The following is a 19010-nucleotide window of genomic DNA, read 5'->3' on the forward strand; positions in this document are numbered from 1 at the left end:
CCCCTGATTCTTAGAGTTTATGGGAGTCTGTGACAGCCCACGACCTGGTTCCTATATCCTGACTCACTCAAGAACCCTACCTAAGGCCAGGGCTGTTCACACAAGGTATCACATCCTCTGGACCTGCTAGTCTACCAGGCCTGGCCTCCGTCATCCGAAGGAGAGTTGAGGATAACCTCCAGACAGGTGAGAGGAAGGCTCTGAGCTGCAGCAGGCCATTGGGGGACCTTGAGGAAAGCTGGCAGCCCAGGGACTCCTCAAAGCTCCTGCTGTACAGAGACTGCTTATGAACTAAAGGCTGGCTCTAAAAGTTTAGGAAATAAAACACCCAAAGAGAACAGAATGAAATAAAATCCTTTGCTGAAGCTATGACTCTGTCACTTACTCTTTGGTAGAAACATGATGATAAAATCACAAGCTGCACCTCATATCTCTAAACACCTCATTTCTGAGAACAAATATCAAGTATTTGGGGACTGCAGTCTTAGCTTCCATCCAAATTGAAGGAAATGCCAGGGTTTTTTGCAATGAGGCAGTCCAGCTTTAGCAACATGGTGACTTAGTGAGAGCACCTTTGGGCAGCCAGAGGATGCATGTTAGTTGCTCAGTCGTGTCCAACTCTTTGGGACCCCATGGACTGCAGCCCTCCAGGCTCCTCTGTCTATGGGATTTTCCAGGCAAGAATGCTGGAGTGGGGTGCCATTTTCTTCTCCAGGGGATCTTTCCAACCCAGAGGTAAAACCTGGGACTCTTGCATTGCAGGCAGTTTCTTTACCATCTGAGCCACCAGGGAAGCCGAGAGGCTTGATTATTTCACCAGAGGCTCCTACTACCTTCCTTGGGGCTGTAGTACTCCCAGACATGACCCCTTGTACTCTTTCTATAGTTAATTCTATATGGATTTGGACATATTTCTCTCCTCATTAGAAGCAAAAGTTTATACAGATTCTTTAGAAGACAATAAAGAACATAGTTGGGAGCTTCCCTTAGGAAACTGATGAAGACTCTAAAATACCTAAAACAAAGTTTCCCAACAGAGTAACTGCTAACATGTAGAAATCAATGTTCTGTATACCAGGTTCATTACAATCGGATGGCACATTGGCTATTCAGGAATATTCGCCATCCCTTCCTCAACCCCCTCTGCCCACTCATCAGGCTCGAATGCTGACCTCAGGTATCTAAAGTCCAAGCCTCAAGAGGATAAAATGGTCCTAGTGGACTTTCATTTCCTCTTGGAACCTTCCTCCTAATCTCTGTAGCTTCATCTCCAGGTGATCTCCTATGGATCTTTAGTGTGCAATATGTTTAGGTTGCCTGGTCACAAATGAGTTCAGCTCTGATTCTTGATTCCTGAATCAGGTCTTGGAAATTCCTTTTCTTAGTTAGAAGTTGTCTGCATGGATCTTCAAGCTGACCATATATCACAGGTTTCCTCCATAACCTGTACTCTCGGCTGACCTAATGCTTACTGACCTGGTTAAGTAATCTAAATCAGAAGCCCTCCTGGAGGGCTTGTTTAAAAATCACAGGTTTCTAGACCCCCACCCCTAGAGCTTTGGATTCAGTAGATCTTAACAAGTGGCCAAAAGTCTGTGTTACTATTAAGTTCCCAAAAGATGCTAAAGCTGCTGGTCAGAGATTACTCTGTGCAATCTATTGGTCCACAGTCTTGACATTTAAAATGTAGCTCTTGAACCATCTGTATAGGGACAACCTGGGAGTTCTTTAGATACGCAGTATCTGGGATCCCATCCTGGATGTATGGAATGTGAATCTTAATCAGGTTTCCAAGTGCTTCCTGCAGGTCAAAAGCACCTCCACTTGAGTGCTTTTAAATTGAAGCATGTATACCCTGTAGTGTGCCAGCCACATACAAATGACAATTTAAAACTTTATTTTTATGTTAAAACCAACACTAGTATATGAAGGGGTAGAAAGCACAATTTACAGAAATTTTTAAAGTGAAAATAAGAAATTATAAATAAATTTCTGGTTTGTAGAAGGTAATTTCAGGTGCCACCCCTCAAGGATCTTTGGCAGGTACAATACTTACCATCTTCTCTTATGAATAATTAGGTTAGAATTTTCGAGAAACTGTACTGCTTCACCAGTTTCTGAGAGCACTGGAGCCTGATTCTATTCATCATGATGTGGCTTTTTTTCCCTTAATAATGTGGTTTTAATAGCGGTTGTGTCTTCCCTAGGGCACAGCACATGCATTTTTCTTGTCATAACTAGCAGAAGACTTCTCATTTAGTTGGAAGTTTGATAATCTTGTTGGACTGCTTCCTGTTCCCTATTTCTAGCCTGAGTTTCCAGTTATAGCATCTTCTGTGTAGAGAGAAAAATTATAGTTTAGTAGAAACTATAATATACACTTGTGGATATTAGATTCTAGTTGTTAGCTTTTTTTTTTTTTTTTGAGGTTTTGTTTTCTATCTGTAAACTGAACAAGAAACTGAATTGTTCTCAGCTCCTCCAATATTTGGCAGCAACTCTCCGAACTAAAGTTTCCAGTTTTTCTCTCACTCTTCTGACTCAGAATCATTGAGAACTAAAGTGTTTTTTTTTTCTTCTCAAAGCCACATAAGGTTACATTGGACAACTTGATATCAGTTTTGAAGAGATCACTACAGTAGCCCACATATGGACAACCTTCATGCCTCTTGCTGTGTGACCACTGGGAATGACCATACAAGACCTTCAGTTCACAAACCAGGAAAATCTGTTAGACTGCCACTGCTGGTCTTACTCCATCTGAAGATACTTCCATACTGACATAGAGATAATCTTCTGGACTGACTGCCTTCAAAACTCAGAAACTGGGATTATGGTTTGCTCGGACCATTAACCATTGCTTTTCTTTTGTTTTCACAGAAATGTCTCTTATTAAAAACCTGGTGGACAGACTTCCCTGGTGGTCCAGAGGCTAAGACTCTGTGCTCCCAATGCAGGGGGCCCAGGTTCAATCCCTGGCCAGGGAACTAGATCCCACATGCCAAAAGTAAATGTTCTCATGCCACAGCTAAAGATCTAGGGTGCTGCAACTAAGACCTGGTATGGCCAAGTAAGTAAATTAATTAATTTTTTTAAACCTGGTGGAGATAGTCATACCATGTAGGACTAACTTTGGGATCCCACCTACCACATCTCCTAAATGAGACACAGTTATTTAACTGAACTGACTTACTTCCAAGACTGGGAGACTAGTTCGATAGAGCAATCTATGGATTCAGTTTCAAAGGCAGAGCTGAAGAGGGCGAAATAAGCCACCCCAAAAGTACAAGTGCAAGAAGAACACTTTGTCCCTATTAAAGTAGGAAATAAGTTTCACATGCAGAGGTCTGCTCCCTATACCATGAGGATAAAAGGCATCCTTACCACCAGAAATAGGGAATTCAGTGCCAAGAAGGCTGCATAAACAAACCTTGTTACTTTCTTCACAAATTTACTACCCCAAGATCAACCCTTCTGCTTTGACAATTCTTCACAAATGTATTGTTTCCTTGTCCAAAAGATCCTGCTTGGGCCACACTGGGGAATCACATTTTATAGGTGCCCTAGTGTACACAATTAAATTTGTTTTTCTCTGGTTAATCTGTCTTGTGTCAATTTAATTATGAGAGCAGTGAAAGAACCTAGAAGAAGGGTAAGGTTTTCCTCCCCAACATCTGTAAGTTCTGATGAGACATTTCCTCCCTCTGCCCCTTCTTCACTCCCCTCCCACCAGAGAACTGACTTTTTTCAAAATCCTATTTTACTCAGAGGTACAATGCTGAGTATTTTAATGCTTGCAGTCATAAAAGCAAACACTGCTAGGAGAAAGGCTGCCCTCCATTCTTGCAGTAACTCTAACGTGTCTCCTTAGAGAATTCTGTTGATTCTGCTTTGTTGAACATCTAAAGAGACTGAAACTAGGAGGGAGACCTTAGAGATGAAGCTGGAAGAGAGCGGCTTATCAATTCCTTAGGAGACAATGAAGGATGTGGAGAGAAAGTTGTGGGGTTTTATATTTAGAGAAGGAGGTAAATGCATAGGAAATGCGAAAAGTTGTATTTGAACTTTGAAGGTGAAATCATACCCAATAAAATCCCTTGCCGACCACCACCATTACTTTTGAAATTCTGGTTCCACAGATGGAGGAGAGAAGAAAGACTCCTTTTGCTATGTTGGTCTTCTGGCATACGGATAAGATAACAACCTTGTGATCACTTCTTTTACAGATTAAGAATGCTACTGAGGACTGTATAAGAACTTCTTCCGAATGTAGTCATGAAGTCATGAAGTAGGGTCACAATAGAATAATCACAAGGGACTCTGGCTGAAAATGCTGTACTTGTTCATTTTATTTGGTCTTGATACAAAACAGCTCAACTGGTAAAAGCTCTGCTCAGTCACCAAGGAATAGTAGCTGTGGGTAAGTAGCTGTGATTTTTTTTTTTTTAATTTATTTGACAGTGTCATGTCTTAGTTGAAACATGCAGGATCTAGTTCCCTGACCAGGGATTGAACCCTGCATTGGGATCCCAGAGTCTTAACCACTGGACTGCTAGGGAAGTCCTGTAGCTGGAAATTTGAGAAGGAAATGCTTTGCAAAGAGCAAAGTTTCTCAGGATGCTCTGTATGATACCGTCTTGGGGCTAACTTAGTAATCCAGGCTCCAAGGGAGGCACTTACAAGCCAGTCTAAGCAGCACTGTACAGAAAGGGCTAGAATGCTAACTTTCTATCCTTGTCATCATACCTATCAACCTTATGTTGGGCTTGCCCAACGGCTGAGCTGTAAAGAATCCACCTGCCAATGCAAGAGACGTAAGAGATGTGGGTTCTTCCCTGGGTCAGGAAGATCCTCTGGAAGTGGAAATGGCAACCCACTCCAGTATTCTCGCCTGGGAAATCCCATGGACAGAGGAGCCTGATGGGCTATCATCCATGGGGTTGCAAAGAGTTGGACATACCTGAGCACATGTACATACTACCTCATGCCCCTTAAAAACTTCCAGCACTTTTATTCTGATGTATATGAATTAAATTGAAACTTTACAATAACTTACAAGATAGTTTATATTTTAAAAATTTGAGGGGAAACAGATGGTGGTAATTTATAAGGAACAGAGTGGAAATATATACTGATGGAATTTGCTCTAGAAATTGCCCTGAAGAGGGTGATGGTTTTCTAAGTTTCTGAATTTTTCTCCATGAGAGCAACATTGGCCGGATTCCAAAACTCAAGACATGCTCACCCCATGTGATGCTTGTTTTACAGCAAATAAGTTTGATACAGTCTTTCCCTTTGCATCTTGCTAAGCAGCTTTGAAACTGTTTTACTGGCACCCCTTTTCAAAGTAGGGTGTGATTCCACAGAAAGAATCATGCCCGGGCCAATAATAGAGGCATAAAATCTGACATCCTTGGGATTTTCACATGACTGTCAGAAGGCAAAATATAGAAGATGATGTAAGTTCAGTGGTTATGAATTTTTAGTCAAATTTCAATGCCCTCATTAATACATCAACAGTGATAACTTCATTATATTCTGCGCTTATTATTTAGTAACAAAGAAGCAGAGAAAAGCTCTTAGAGGGGGAACTATTTCTTTTGAATAATGAGTTACGGCTAAGGAAGCAACTGTGTTTCTTCTCTGCTCACAAGTGCTCTTGAGGGGACCAAGTCTTTGCAGGAGGTGAAGCTGGGTGACCCTGGGCTCAGAAGTCACCTGGGACCTGGAGGCTCAGAGGTCCTCTCGTGGAGGGGGGTTTATAAAGTGTCATCAGAGAGCTTTGGGTACCATCAATTTATTAAAATAGGTGGCATCAGGGTCCCCATGTTTCTTGTGGAAAGCCAAGAGGTCACACCCGGGGGGTCCTCCAGAGGAAATGAGAGCAATATAAAACTTGCTGCCCTCTGGCCCCCTGCATGGGTGGTTTGTGCTGTCTCTTCTCTCAGGAAGTCTTGGATCAAAAGTGCTAAGTGCAGACAAAAGGGCAGCCCAGCTTCCTGGCACCTCTCAGGTCTTTGTCTTTCTTTACTTGAATAAAAAGATGGGTACTTTTTGGAGAGTACACTTAGGTGAAGGACAGACTCCTTTTCAAACGCACAGAAAAGAATCTGTAAGTCTTATGAAGAGTCAGGTTTTTATCATATATCTAAAAAGGTAACCAAATAATATTATATTAAATCTAGGCTGACTGTATCCTAGAGACACTAACAACAATAGTATTTGACTGAGAAAACAGATGAAAAAAATATATGTGTCATGTGAAACCCAGGCCACAGTCAGTCCTTCTGATCTAATTAAAAACCTTTCAGCCTAGCTCCATGGGTTTGGCTTTTCCATGCTTTCTGGAGGGTATTTCCACCAGGATGCTGGAGTGCTGGGAAGCCTGCCACTGAGTCCAATGTGCTCTGCAATACAGAGCTGGATATGTGGTCCCAGAACCAGTATGACCATTTTCTCCTTGCTGCTGCTACTCTAACACACCTCACACCACTCAGCAACCTCGGGATATTATTGTTGTTTAGTCACTCAGTCGTGTCCAACTCTTAGCAACCCCATGCACTGTACCCCACCAGGCTGCTCTGTCCATGGGATTTCCCAGACAAGAACACTGGAGTGGGTTGCCATTTCCTTCTCCAAGGGATCTTCCTGACCCAGGGATTGAACCCACATCTCTTGTATTGGCAGGCGGGTTCTTTACCACTGAGCCACCTGGGAAGCCCCAGCATCCTTGGGATAGATCTTGGTTAAAAGTCATTTCACAGTCCCCAAAGTGCAACTGTAACTCATGTGACTGTTATGAGATGGTGCATGACCATCATGTATTTGACAGAGGCCTTAGATTTCATTTGTGAATACTTTTTCATTAAAAATGAGTCATTAAAATGTGAGAAAGATATTGAAAAATGCCATAATCATGTCATCCTAACACAATGGCTACCATTTCTTTATCGTGTATGTTTTACATAGTGACAATCATAGTATCATTTTTAATTCTGATTTTAAAAGTAACTTGATTGGTGTGTAGTTGATTTACAATGTTGTTAGTTTCAGGTATAGAGCAAAGTTAGTCAGTTACACATATACACATATCCACTCTTTTTTATATTGTTTTCCCTTATAGGCCATTAGAGAGTATTGAGTAGAGTTCCCTGTGCTATACAGTAGTATCTTTTTTTTTTTTTTAAATGTTTCAACACATTTTCCACACTGTTCATATATTCTTCTTAAGCTATTTCTCTCGGTGACTGCATGTTAATTCATTGTATACTGTACCCATATGATCCTATGGTTGGACATTTAGAGTGTGTCCTTTCTCCTTCTTGTTGATGTTTTAGAGAATACTCTTCATAGAGCTTTTGTTCTACTAAATTATTTTCTTAAAATAAAGTCTTAGGAAAGAAATTACTAAGTCAAACTTTATGACAAACTTCTTTGTTGCCTTATTCTGTGTCAAATTACTTTCCGCAAAAAGTTTATACCAATTTACAATGCCAACTCTTATCCTTATCCATCAGAGGGCAAACAGAATGCAAACCACGATCACATAAAACTAATCAAACTGATCAGATGGACAACAGCCTTGTCTAACTCAATGAAACTATGAGCCACGCCATGTAGGGCCACCTAAGATGGATGAATCATGGTGGAGAGTTCTGACAAAATGCGGTCCACTGGAGAAGGGAATGGCAAACCACTTCAGTATTCTTGCCTTGAGAACCCCATGAACAGTATGAAAAGGCAAAAAGATATGACACTGAAAGATGAACTTGCCAGGTCGGTAGGTGCCCAATATGTTACTGGAGAAGAGTGGAAAAAAAAAAACTCTAGAAAGAATGAAGAGACAGAGCCAAAGCGAAAACAGTGCCCAATTGTGGATGTGACTGGTGTTAGAAGTAAAATCTGATGCTGTAAAGAACAATATTGCATAGGAACCTGGAATGTTAGGTTCATGAAGCAAGGTGAATTGGAAGTGGTCAAACAGGAGATGGCAAGAGTGAACATCGACATTTTAGGAATCAGTGAACTAAAATGGACTGGAATGGGAGAATTTAATTCAGATGACCATTATATCTACTACTGTGGGCAAGAATCCCTTAGAAGAAATGGAGTAGCCCTCATAGTCAACAAAAGAGTCCTAAATGCAGTACTTGGGTACAATCTCAAAAACGACAGAATGATCTCTGTTCGTTTCCAAGGCAAACCATTCAATATCAAGGTAATCCAAGTCTATGCCCCGACCAGTAACGCTGAAGAAGCTGAAGTTGAACGGTTCTATGAAGACCTTCTAGAACTAACACCCCAAAAAGATGTTTTTTTCATCATAGGGGACTGGAATGCAAAAGCAGGAAGTCAAGAGATTCCTGGAGTAACAGGCAAATTTGGCCTTGGAGTACAGAATGAAGCAGGGCAAAGGCTAACAGAGATTTGCCAAAAGAATGCACTGGTCATAGCAAACACCCTCTTCCAATAACACAAGAGAAGACTCTACACATGGACATCACCAGATGGTCAATACCGAAATCAGATTGATTATATTCTTTGCAGCCAAAGATGGAGAAGCTCTATACAGTCTGCAAATAAGACCAGGAGCTGACTGTGGCTCAGACCATGAACTCCTTACTGCAAAATTCAGACTTAAACTGAAGAAAGCAGGGGAAAACCATTAGACCATTCAAGTATGACTTAAATCCCTTATGATTATACAGTGGAAGTGAAGTGACAAATAGATTCAAGGGATTAGATCTGATATAGTGCCTGGAAAACTATGGATGGAGATTCGTGACATTGTATAGGAGGCAGTGTTAAAGACCATCCCCAAGAAAAATAAATGCAAAAAGACAAAATGGTTGTCTGAGGAGGCGTTACAAATAGCTGAGAAGAGAAGCTAAAGGCAAAGAAGAAAATGAAAGATATATTCATTTGAATGCAGAGTTCCAAAGAATAGCAAGGAGAGATAAGAAAGCCTTCCTCAGTGATCAATGCAAAGAAATAATAGAATCAGAAAGACTAGAGATCTCTTCAAGAAAATTAGAGCTACCAAGGGAACATTTTATGCAAAGATAGGCACGATAAAGGACAGAAATAGTGTGGCCCTAATAGAAGCAGAAGATATTAGAAGAGGTGGCAAGAATACACAGAAGAATTGTACAAAAAAGATCTTCCTGACCCAGATAACCATGATGGTGTGATCACTCACCTAGAGACAGACATCCTAGAATACGAAGTCAAGTGGGCCTTAGGAAGCATCACTACAAACAAAGCTAGTAGAGGTGATGGAATTCCAGTTGAGGTATTTCAAATCCTAAAAGATGATGCTGTGAAAGTGTTGCACTCAATATGTCAGCAAATCTGAAAAACTCATCAGTGGCCACAGGACTGGAAAAGGCCAGTTTTCATTCCAACCCCAAAGAAAGGTAATGCCAAAGAATGTTCAAACTACTGCACAATTGCACTCATCTCACACACGAGGAAAGTAATACTCAAAATTCCTCAAGCCAGGCTTCAGCAGTACGTGAACTGTGAACTTCCAGATGTTCAAGCTGGTTTTAGAAAAGGCAGAGGAACCAGAGATCAAGTTGCCAACATCCGTTGGATCATTGAAAAGCAAGAGAGTTTCAAAAAAACATCTACTTCTGCTTTATTGACTACAGCAAAGGCTTTGACTGTGTGGATCATAACAAACTGTGTTAAATTCTTAAAGAGATGGGAATACCAGACCAACTTACCTGCCTCCTGAGAAACCTGTATGCAGGTCAAGAGGCAACAGTTAGAACCCGACACAGAACAACAGACTGGTTCCAAATAGGGAAAGGAGTGCATCAAGGCTGTATATTGTCACCCTGTTTATTTAACTTATATGCAGAGTACATCATGAGAAATGCTGGACTGGACGACGCACGAGCTGGAATCAAGATTTCTGGGAGAAATATCAACAACCTCAGATATGCAGATGATACCACACCTATGGCAGAAAGTGAAGAAGAACTAAAGAGCCTCTTGATGAAAGTGAAAGAGGAAAAGTTGTCTTAAAACTCAACATTCAAAAAACAAAGATCATGGCATCCGGTCCCATCACTTCATGGCAAATAGATGGGGAAACAGTGGAAACAGTGATAGACTTTATTTTGGGGGGCTCCAAAATCACTGCAGGTGGTGACTGCAGCAATGAAATTAAAAGATGATTGCTCCTTGGAAGGAAAACTATGACCAACCTAAAGAGGATATTAAAAAGCAGAGACATCACTTCGCTGACAAATGTCCATCTAGTCAAAGCTATGGTTTTTCCAGTAGTCATGTATGGATGTGAGAGTTGGACTATAAAGAAAGCTGAGCACCAAAGAATTGATGCTTTTGTACTGTGCTGTTGGAGAAGATTCTTGAGAGTCCCTTGGACTGCAAGGAGATCAAACCAGTCAATCCTAAAGGAAATCAGTCCTGGGTGTTGATTGGAAGGACTGACGCTGAAGCTGATACTCCAATACTTTGGCCATCTGATGCGAAGAACAGACTCATTGGAAAAGACCCTGAGTCTGGGAAAGATTGAAGGCATGAGGAGAAGGGGATGACAGAGGATGAGATGGTTGGATAGCATCACTAACTTGAGGGACATGAGTTTGAGCAAGTTCTGGAAGTTGTTGATGGACAGGGAAGCCTGGCATGGTGCAGTTCACGGGGTTGCTAACAGTCAGACACAACTGATCCACTGAACTGTACTGAACAATGCCAACAGTAAACAAACTGCAGTAAATGTATAAGATCATTCTTTTCATAAAGTTTGGATAGAAGTGTGTTTTTTTGCTAATTCAGAAGCAAATGATTTCCCAAACTTGCTTTGGTATGTACTTCTTTGGTTATACTTGTGAAAATATAAATTATTTCCCCGTGTTTCTTATTTGCATGTCCTCTTGTACCAATTATTGGAGTGACATATTTGTAATTTCTCCTATGTGCCGGATCCATCTATTTTATAACGGGGGTTAGAAAACCTGCACAGCGATGAAGTCTTCATAATCTACCTGTTTCTTCCATTATCTCGAGGAATGTCCTCGTAATGATGTTTTTGACTCACAGACATTACTAAACAAATATTCAGGCCAACACTTGATTGAGCTAGAGTCCAGATTTCATCCTAGGGTAGAAAAAAGTGGTCAGTAATAATAGCCTCAAACGAGTGATCTAAGGAATCACTAAGGAATCACCAGTGATTCTAAGGAATAAAGGTTTTTTTAATTCCTTATTCTAAGGAATAAAAACAGTTTTATCAGGGAGGTAGAGCTATAGAAACGTTGAGCTATTAAGGTGCATATCTAAGCAGGAGACACTATCTTACCCAGCACAGGAGAGGATCTTATTTAAAGATCTCTTTATTTGGATGGTCTCTCTAGACAGCCAGTGTTTCTTTCCCCTGGACAAGAAAAAAAAAAACAAAAACCTGTCATCTCTCCCAAGCTCAGTCATATCCTGAGTGCCCAGCACAATTCACAGCATGTAGCATGTGTTTAATAATTATGTGTTAAATAAAGAAATGAAATCATGTGACCACAGCCTAGGCTGCCTGAAAAAACAATGGTGGTATTACTTTCCTAAGATGCCTGACTTCAAAATGCCATCGTATATATGTTTAGTTCTATTGCTGTTCTCTTTAACAAAACAAATAAAAAACGAAAAACCGAAAAACAAATAGGACAAGGAAAAATCCTTCTGGAACCATCTTTGCTGAACTCAAGCTGCTATTAAACATGGTTGACATCTCCTGAGTCTGTGTGGAGGAGGACCACTGGAGTGAACCGCGTGTTGGCAGAACAGGCTCCCTAGGATCTGTCATCCTCTGGGTGGAGTCCTCCCCAGGGAGTGGGAGGGGCCTGTTTCGCTGGCAGCCATTGAGTAAGCCAACCACGTGCTCTGTTTGACTCTCAAGATGGCAGCCATTGAGTAAGACAACCACGTTCTCTGTTTGACCCTCAAGAGAGGCACGTGCCCTTTGAACCTTAGAGAGAGCCTCTGGATTGACAGTGAAGCCAGGGCTCAGGAGAACGCTTCATAATAAACTTCTACCAGATGAAATACGAGCAATCGACCTAGATGGTTGCCAAACACCAACCCCACGAGGCTGGGGGCGGGCTAGCTAGTCACTGATGGCAGAAGGGGTACTGTTCCCTGAATAGAGCTAGGAAAAGGGAGGCCGGTCCTGGGAATCCGAGAGGGAGGGGCCGCCCCCCAGAGGCTGCACTTCACTTCCTGTGAGCACACCTCTCCTTGCATAATTTCCCCCGCGATCCCGCACAATAGGCAAGATGCGTGCTCAAGAGGCTTTCCTTTGCCTAAATAGCATTTTCTGCACACATGATTGGCAGAGCCCTCTCCTCTCAGCCCGAGTTTATGATTGGCCTTGATTACTCGACAACGGGAGGTCAGGGATGGGTTACCCGGCTCCCCACGGCCTCCTCTCCCATCCAGGGATAATCATCAAGATTCTCAAATTCTAAATTCGCTAAGGGTTGATTCGCCACACTTGCCACTTATCCAACCAATTTAGCAGCAAGGCACTCTTGGGGCCTAATTTCTGGTTTGCATCGTGTTCATCCGCATCTTAGAATAAATGAAGACTGATCTGATAGGAATGCGGGGGTTTTGTTGTTGGGGGGCTGGTTAAATTCGGGTGCAGGATGGATGCGGTGGTGGCAGAGAGAGATGCTGGAGTTCGATAGTGTCCATGACCCTTCTTCACCTTCATTCCCCTGGAGTGAGTGCCTGCCAGACCTCAGAGGTAAACAGGGAACCAACCGGGTGGCAATGCGATGACTCGCAGTGGATACAGAGCTGCAGGAGGCCATGGCGGCTGCTCCTGCTTTGCAGATAAGGGAGGAAGCTGGGACTCCGAGCGCTGAGTGTCCTTTACAGACTCAAAGGGTCTCAATACCCCGTTGCTGTTCTCACACCAGAAGCCACGCAGTCTGAATTCTGGGGCCTCTCTATTAGGAGCCCTGACATTGGGTCCATCAGGATTTCACAGACTTACCTTCTTCAGCCCCTTGTTGTCCATCTTACACCCTCTCTCCTTTCTCAGGTTCTCTACCTTGAACACTTGGTGCTATGTCATCCACCAACTACACAAACTATTCATCAATGTTTCCTAAAAGCCTCTTAGCCAACACGAGAATCATTACTTTTACTCCCTGGCAAACTATTTCTTCAGTATTTACCTGCCTCAACTCAAAGTGCCCTAGTGGACATTGATCTATCTGACTGACCCTGACCAGACAGTGCATTCCCCTGCTTCAATTCTTTACTGAATCTGCCTCTTACACTGAAATCTACCTCCTCTGTATCCTATCTCATCAACCTACCTGTTCCCAGTCAGCCAGCTGTCTGGTTCAATGCAATGCAGTAAGATATCTAGAGACAATAAACAACAGCATGAACCTGCTTTAATTGGTGACGTGAGACCTTAATCCAAAGCAGGGACTGCAATACCAGGAATTTGAGACTCTCAGGAGGACAGTGGGTGGATAGATCCAAATACATCAGGTCAGTCTTTTCAGAGCCCCTCAGCTCCCACCTGCTCCCTCAGTGCTGCCGACCCAGACCAGCCTTAGGGTAACTTAGTCATCCCTCACACGCACTTTTGTTCCAAACCTATATGTAGGGCAGCTCTTCAGAGTGGTCATGTTTTCCAGTCAGAAATTAAGATACATGAGCATATACACAATGGAATATTACTCAGCCATTAAAAAAAATACATTTGAATCGGTTCTACTGAGATGGATGGAACTGGAGCCCATTATACAGAGTGAAGTAAGCCAGAAAGAAAAACAACAATACAATATACTAATGCATATATATGGAATTTGAAAGATGGTAACGATAACCCTATATGCGAGACAGAATAAGAGACACAGATGCATAGAACAATTTTATGGACTCTGAGGGAGAAGGTGAGGGTGGGACGTTCTGGGAGAATAGCATTGAAACATGTATATTATCATATGTGAAACAGAACACCATTCCATGTTCGATGCATGAGACAAGGGCTCAGGGCCGGGGCAATGGGATGACCCAGAGGGATGGGATGGGGAGGGAGGTGGGTGGGGGGTCCAGGAAGGGGAACACATGTAAACCCATGGCTGATTCATGTCAATGTATGGCAAAAACTATTACAATATTGTAAAGTAATTAGCCCCCAACTAAAATAAATAAATTTATAAAAAATAAAAAAAATAAAAAAGTAAAAAAAAAAAAAGATACATGAGCTAAGAAAATGGACTTCTTAGTTGTAAATTTATTGGTAGAACAAAGAGAAATCTACCAAAACACATTGTTAGAACAAAAAGAATTCTCATTAAAAAGCAAGAAGTTATAGGCAATTGGACATTTCTCAGGGTATCGCAGGTACATGTCTGTATGGTTGCCATGTCAGGTCATAGTACTGCAGAGCTATAACAAAATGAGAGCCTCGGGTCTGGAAACCTTTGCTGTCATCACAGCAGTGCCAGTAACGTGGTGAGACACAGACCCAGTCCTTCAATACCTGCAGAGATCCTCGTCTCGTGCTCCGAGGAAGAGAGAATCGTAGAATAAGAGGGCACAGCCTAGTCTGTGGCATCTGACAGACCTCTGTGTTCATCCTGGCTCTGCATGTTTCAAGCAGTGTAACCCTAAGGAGGTAACTTTCTCCATATCAGAGTTGCAGTTTCTCATAAGAAATACAGAGATAATGACAGTACTCAGCTCACCGGAGTACACATATTATGTTCCAGTGAATGGTAGCTATAATTATACAATTAATACTATATTGTGATTAGATTCATTGAATTGAGTGCTCCTTTCTAGTCAATCTATGTATCAAGAGAGAAAGATGAAATAAAGGGGAAAGTTTACAAGTTATGACCATATTCTTACTTTTCCCTCCATTTTTCTCAAGTAATTGAGAACAGCCTAATACAACTTCCATATCTGGATGACTCAGCCAGTCTCCTTCCCACCCGTAGCCAAAAACATTTCCGGGGAAGAAGTAGGCTGCACACTTTAAATGTAATCCCTTCATTTCGTTTCCCCGATGAGCTCTGTCAGGATCCAGAATCTCCTTCTGTAATAATGACCTTCCCAGTGAAAATTAAAGACTCATTCATCTAGAGATGGCCAAATGTAAAATTGTGCTTGTAAAATAACACCAGCTAAATCATCCTCCTTCAACTTTGTGGCAAATACGAAGCTTTTAACCTCAGAACACTTAAGAATTTGGGTTTTAAGAAGCCATAACCCAGAAGTAATACATGAATCTTTTGCAAAGAAACTTCCTGCCATGCTCTTTTGCTGTGGTTTTCTTCCCAGCCACCTAAACCTCATGAAATGTAAAAATAATGATCAATCACCCTGAGTGGTACTTGTCTAAAATAACTGAAGTGCGATAGAAGATGAGTGCTAAGAATGCACAGCAGCAGACACTGGCTATCAAGCCAGGAGATTACTCACTAATATTTGGCCCAGATTGATAGGGGGTCATCTCCAGAGCCCCTGCACTGTTTCCTGACAGCGTGGTGTCCACTTACGCTCTTCAACAGCCACATCAGCTTGAGTAGACCATTTGTCCGTGTGAGCTGGAAGATTTAGACAGCAAAGATGGTGAACCATTTCTGTGCTCATGAGCCCAAAGAAATCAGGGTAGTGAGCCTTAGATAAAGTTAGTTCATATTTTTTATTAATCATTTTAACTTTTTTCTTTAAGCATTTTAGAAAAAAAATTCACATGTACCCTCCCAACTCCCTTTTGTAATCATCTTTCAAGCTTGTTGGCTTAAGGATGATGCTTTTGTAGTCTAAAAATAGGACAAAGTGGGGATAACCTTGAGGGTGAGAGATTCATTCGAGCCACTTTGATTCTGGCAAATATGGTCATCCAATGGGCGCCAATGAGTCACGCAGGACGTGCAATCCAGGAATGTGCTGAGTTCACCTTCCTCTCCTCTCTAGGCTGCTTTGATGAATTCATTGGACTTACTGACTCATTTGAAAATTATTTTTCATCCAGGTGCTAGATGCCTGAAGTAGAAAGATAAGAGATTATAGTCCTTGCCTTCAAGTAACTCATAGTCTCCTGGGAGAGGGAAAAGGGAACATAAAGTCTTATACTCTCTCAGTAGGGTGACCCTTAAGGAAGCCAGAGGAGCCCCAGGAAGGACAACTAGCTTGGAGAAGGACACAGACTCCTCAAAGAAGTGACATCCAAGACCAAAGAGAAAAATATTCCAGAGTGGAAGGGGCTGGTATTTATGAAGCAGAAATCCAGATTGGACTATTTAATAATTTCAAGCGATTGTTTGCAAAATCCATTTACTTCCAGAAGTCTAATCTCTGAAGTTTAGTCAGGGATGGAAGAGATGATGTTTGTGCCAACTGAATGATGGTGCTGGTCCTCCTGGGAAAAGGAGACTGCATCCCTGTTGGCTTTCTGGGCTGATGTGGAAGTGGGTTTCTCTACTGTGTCATTGATGTTGAGCACGCCTGGCAAGTAGGTTCTTTCTGTGGGAGGCAGTAACCAGGACGGGGGGCAAGAGTGAGGCCAAACTGGAGTTGAGAAGGGGAAGATGATGCTAGACCATTCACCGGCTCTCTAAGGGAGTCGTGATCCAGAAAGGGCTTCCCCGGAAGACTGTGGCCATGAGCAGGGGAGACCTAGTCCTAGCCCTTCCTCCACCAACCCCCACCTTGGTTCTCAGCTCACCCAGCTGCTTGGGAAACCAAAATACTGAGGCTGAGACTTACTCAGGCTGCTGAAGGGGGCTCCAATCCTCCTCCAGAAAGAACCAAGTACATGGACACAATTTGTCATCATTTGCTAAGTTACAGCATCCATAAACACAATGCCCAGCTTTTTGTAGCGTGATGCTCTTAACCCCCAGTTATGTGTAGAATCTCATGTTACCCACCTCACTGGGTCATTGTGAGGATTAAGTGAAACTGCTTTCTCTATAAACTGTACAGCACCATATAAACACAGATTATTCCTGTTATTTTATTATCATCAATCCACACAGAAAATCTCAAGAGGCCAGGAGGCAGGCATTATTAACTCACATTTTTGAGTTGAGGGAACACAGAGGAACGGGAAGAATATGCAGTTCACGGACTCAGAAAAGCTGTGGCTGCTTACTGTTCCAGAAGAAAGGAAATAAAACAGTAGATTTTGCAACTCTTTTCTCATACAACAATTTCAAGTTTAAATAATATGGTTTGATTTCATTTTACTTCTTCTAAGTCTCTAAGAGTTCCTCTGGGAGAATAGTCAGAAAGAGGTGTTTCTCCTTTCAATCTTCACTTTACAAACAGCAAATTTGGTATGGCTACCCTTGAGAACAAAGAAGAGCTGAATCAAATGGCTGGGTTTTTATTTTTCCAGTGGAGGTCATCTTGAAAAAAAAAAAAATGGGACGTGTGTTCAGGATAGGCAGGTGGCCAGGAGTGGCAACTTCTGAGAACAAAATGTTGACTCGCTTTTCTCCGGTGGGCAGGGCAATGTCTGAGCACCCGAGCATCTTTGTTCCTGCCCACGCTCAAGTGGCTCTGCTCACACCGCCATCGATCCCCTCTGCAAAGTGTCTTTGTCATTTGCAGCTCTAAGTGCGGCAGCGGCTGCAGGCTGATGGAGTGGGGCTGGTGTGTTTGGGCGGCCAGAAGTGAGATGAGGGCTAGAATTCCCTGCTGGAGAGGGCCTTATCTTGATGAAAGGAGCCAGCGGCCAGACACCACAAAGGGGCTTTGCACTTTGCATTAGCTACCAGAGCCTGGTGGCATTAGAGCTTGGGGCCTGCCCACTCTCCAGGGTGGCTGGGCTTGCTTAGGTTGGGGTCCAGGGGAGAGGGATGACGAGTGGCTGGAGCTCCATCAGGCACATCTGAACCAGGAGAGGGGATGTCACGCTGGAAGTAAGCAAAGGCGGGAGCTACCGAAAGCTTCAGGCAAGACCTCTGCTGGGGAAGTAGGACATGATTTTCCTGAGAATGACCTAAGTCTGGGGCTGTCCTAGCTCCTGCTTTTGTCCTAGTGTGATTATAAACAGCACTGCTTCTCACTCTTCCAAGTGACCTTCTCATCTTAGGTGTGTGCCTACGATGTAACCCAAGTGCCCAAGGACACAGTGCAGGCTGACATTTACCCAGTACTTGTCATGTGCCAGGCATAATTCTAAATAATCTTTAAAAAAAAAAAACAAAACTTTTACTGTTGGAGTATAATTGTTTTACAATGTTGTGTTGATTTCTGCTGTACCACAAAGCGAATCAGCTATATGTATACATGTATCCCCTCCCTCATTAGCCTCCCTCCCATCTTTCCCCCACCCATCCCTCCAGGTCATCACAGAGCACCAAGCTGAGCTCCCTGTGCTGTACAGCAGCTTCTCACTAGCTATCTATTTTACACACACACGTGAGTGTGTATGTGTGTTAGTCACTCAGTCGTGTCTGACTCTTTGTGACCCTGTGGACTGTATCCCACCAGGCTCCTCTGTCCATGGGATTCTCCGGGCGAGAGTACCGGAGTGGGTTGCCAGTTCCTTCTCCAGGGAATATTCCCGACCCAGGGATCAAAGCCGAGTCTCCCACACTGCAGGCAGATTCTTTACTATCTGAGCCAACTTGGTAGTGCAGTATGTCAATGCTACTCTCTCAATTTGTCCCACCCTCCCCTTCCTCCCCATGTCCAGATGTCCTTTCTCTACGTCTGCTCAGGGCTCTGATTGTACTTTAATCTTCCCATGAGCCCTACCACCCAGGTGTCCTTCTCCCCAGGACACGGCTGAGGACATGGGCTTAGAGTGACTCACTGGCCTAGAGCCACCCAGAGGGGAAGAGGCAATGTCAGAACCCCAACCCAGCTCCACCCCAAGGGGCTGCCTGGGCCCGGGGCCTGTTATAGCTCTTTTTTAGTGCAAGACAGAATCTGAGTACACTGTCCTTCTCAGATTGCTGGCTGACTCCCAGAAACAAGTTTCCCAGGGTTTTCAGGCATAG

At 42.9% G+C, this 19010-nt stretch overlaps 1 non-coding gene across 1 annotated transcript; it reads left to right on the forward strand.

Annotated features, from left to right (window-relative positions):
• Window positions 1–2914: 2914 nt before the first annotated feature.
• TRNAG-CCC (transfer RNA glycine (anticodon CCC)) lies at window positions 2915–2987 on the forward strand. The gene has a single exon. It is a non-coding gene; the product is annotated as a tRNA-Gly (tRNA).
• The last annotated feature ends 16023 nt before the right edge of the window (window positions 2988–19010 follow it).

This window comes from Giraffa tippelskirchi, chromosome 13 (genome assembly GCF_054371585.1).
Source record: "Giraffa tippelskirchi isolate mGirTip1 chromosome 13, T2T-mGirTip1v1.2.pri, whole genome shotgun sequence".
NCBI lineage: Eukaryota > Metazoa > Chordata > Mammalia > Artiodactyla > Giraffidae > Giraffa > Giraffa tippelskirchi.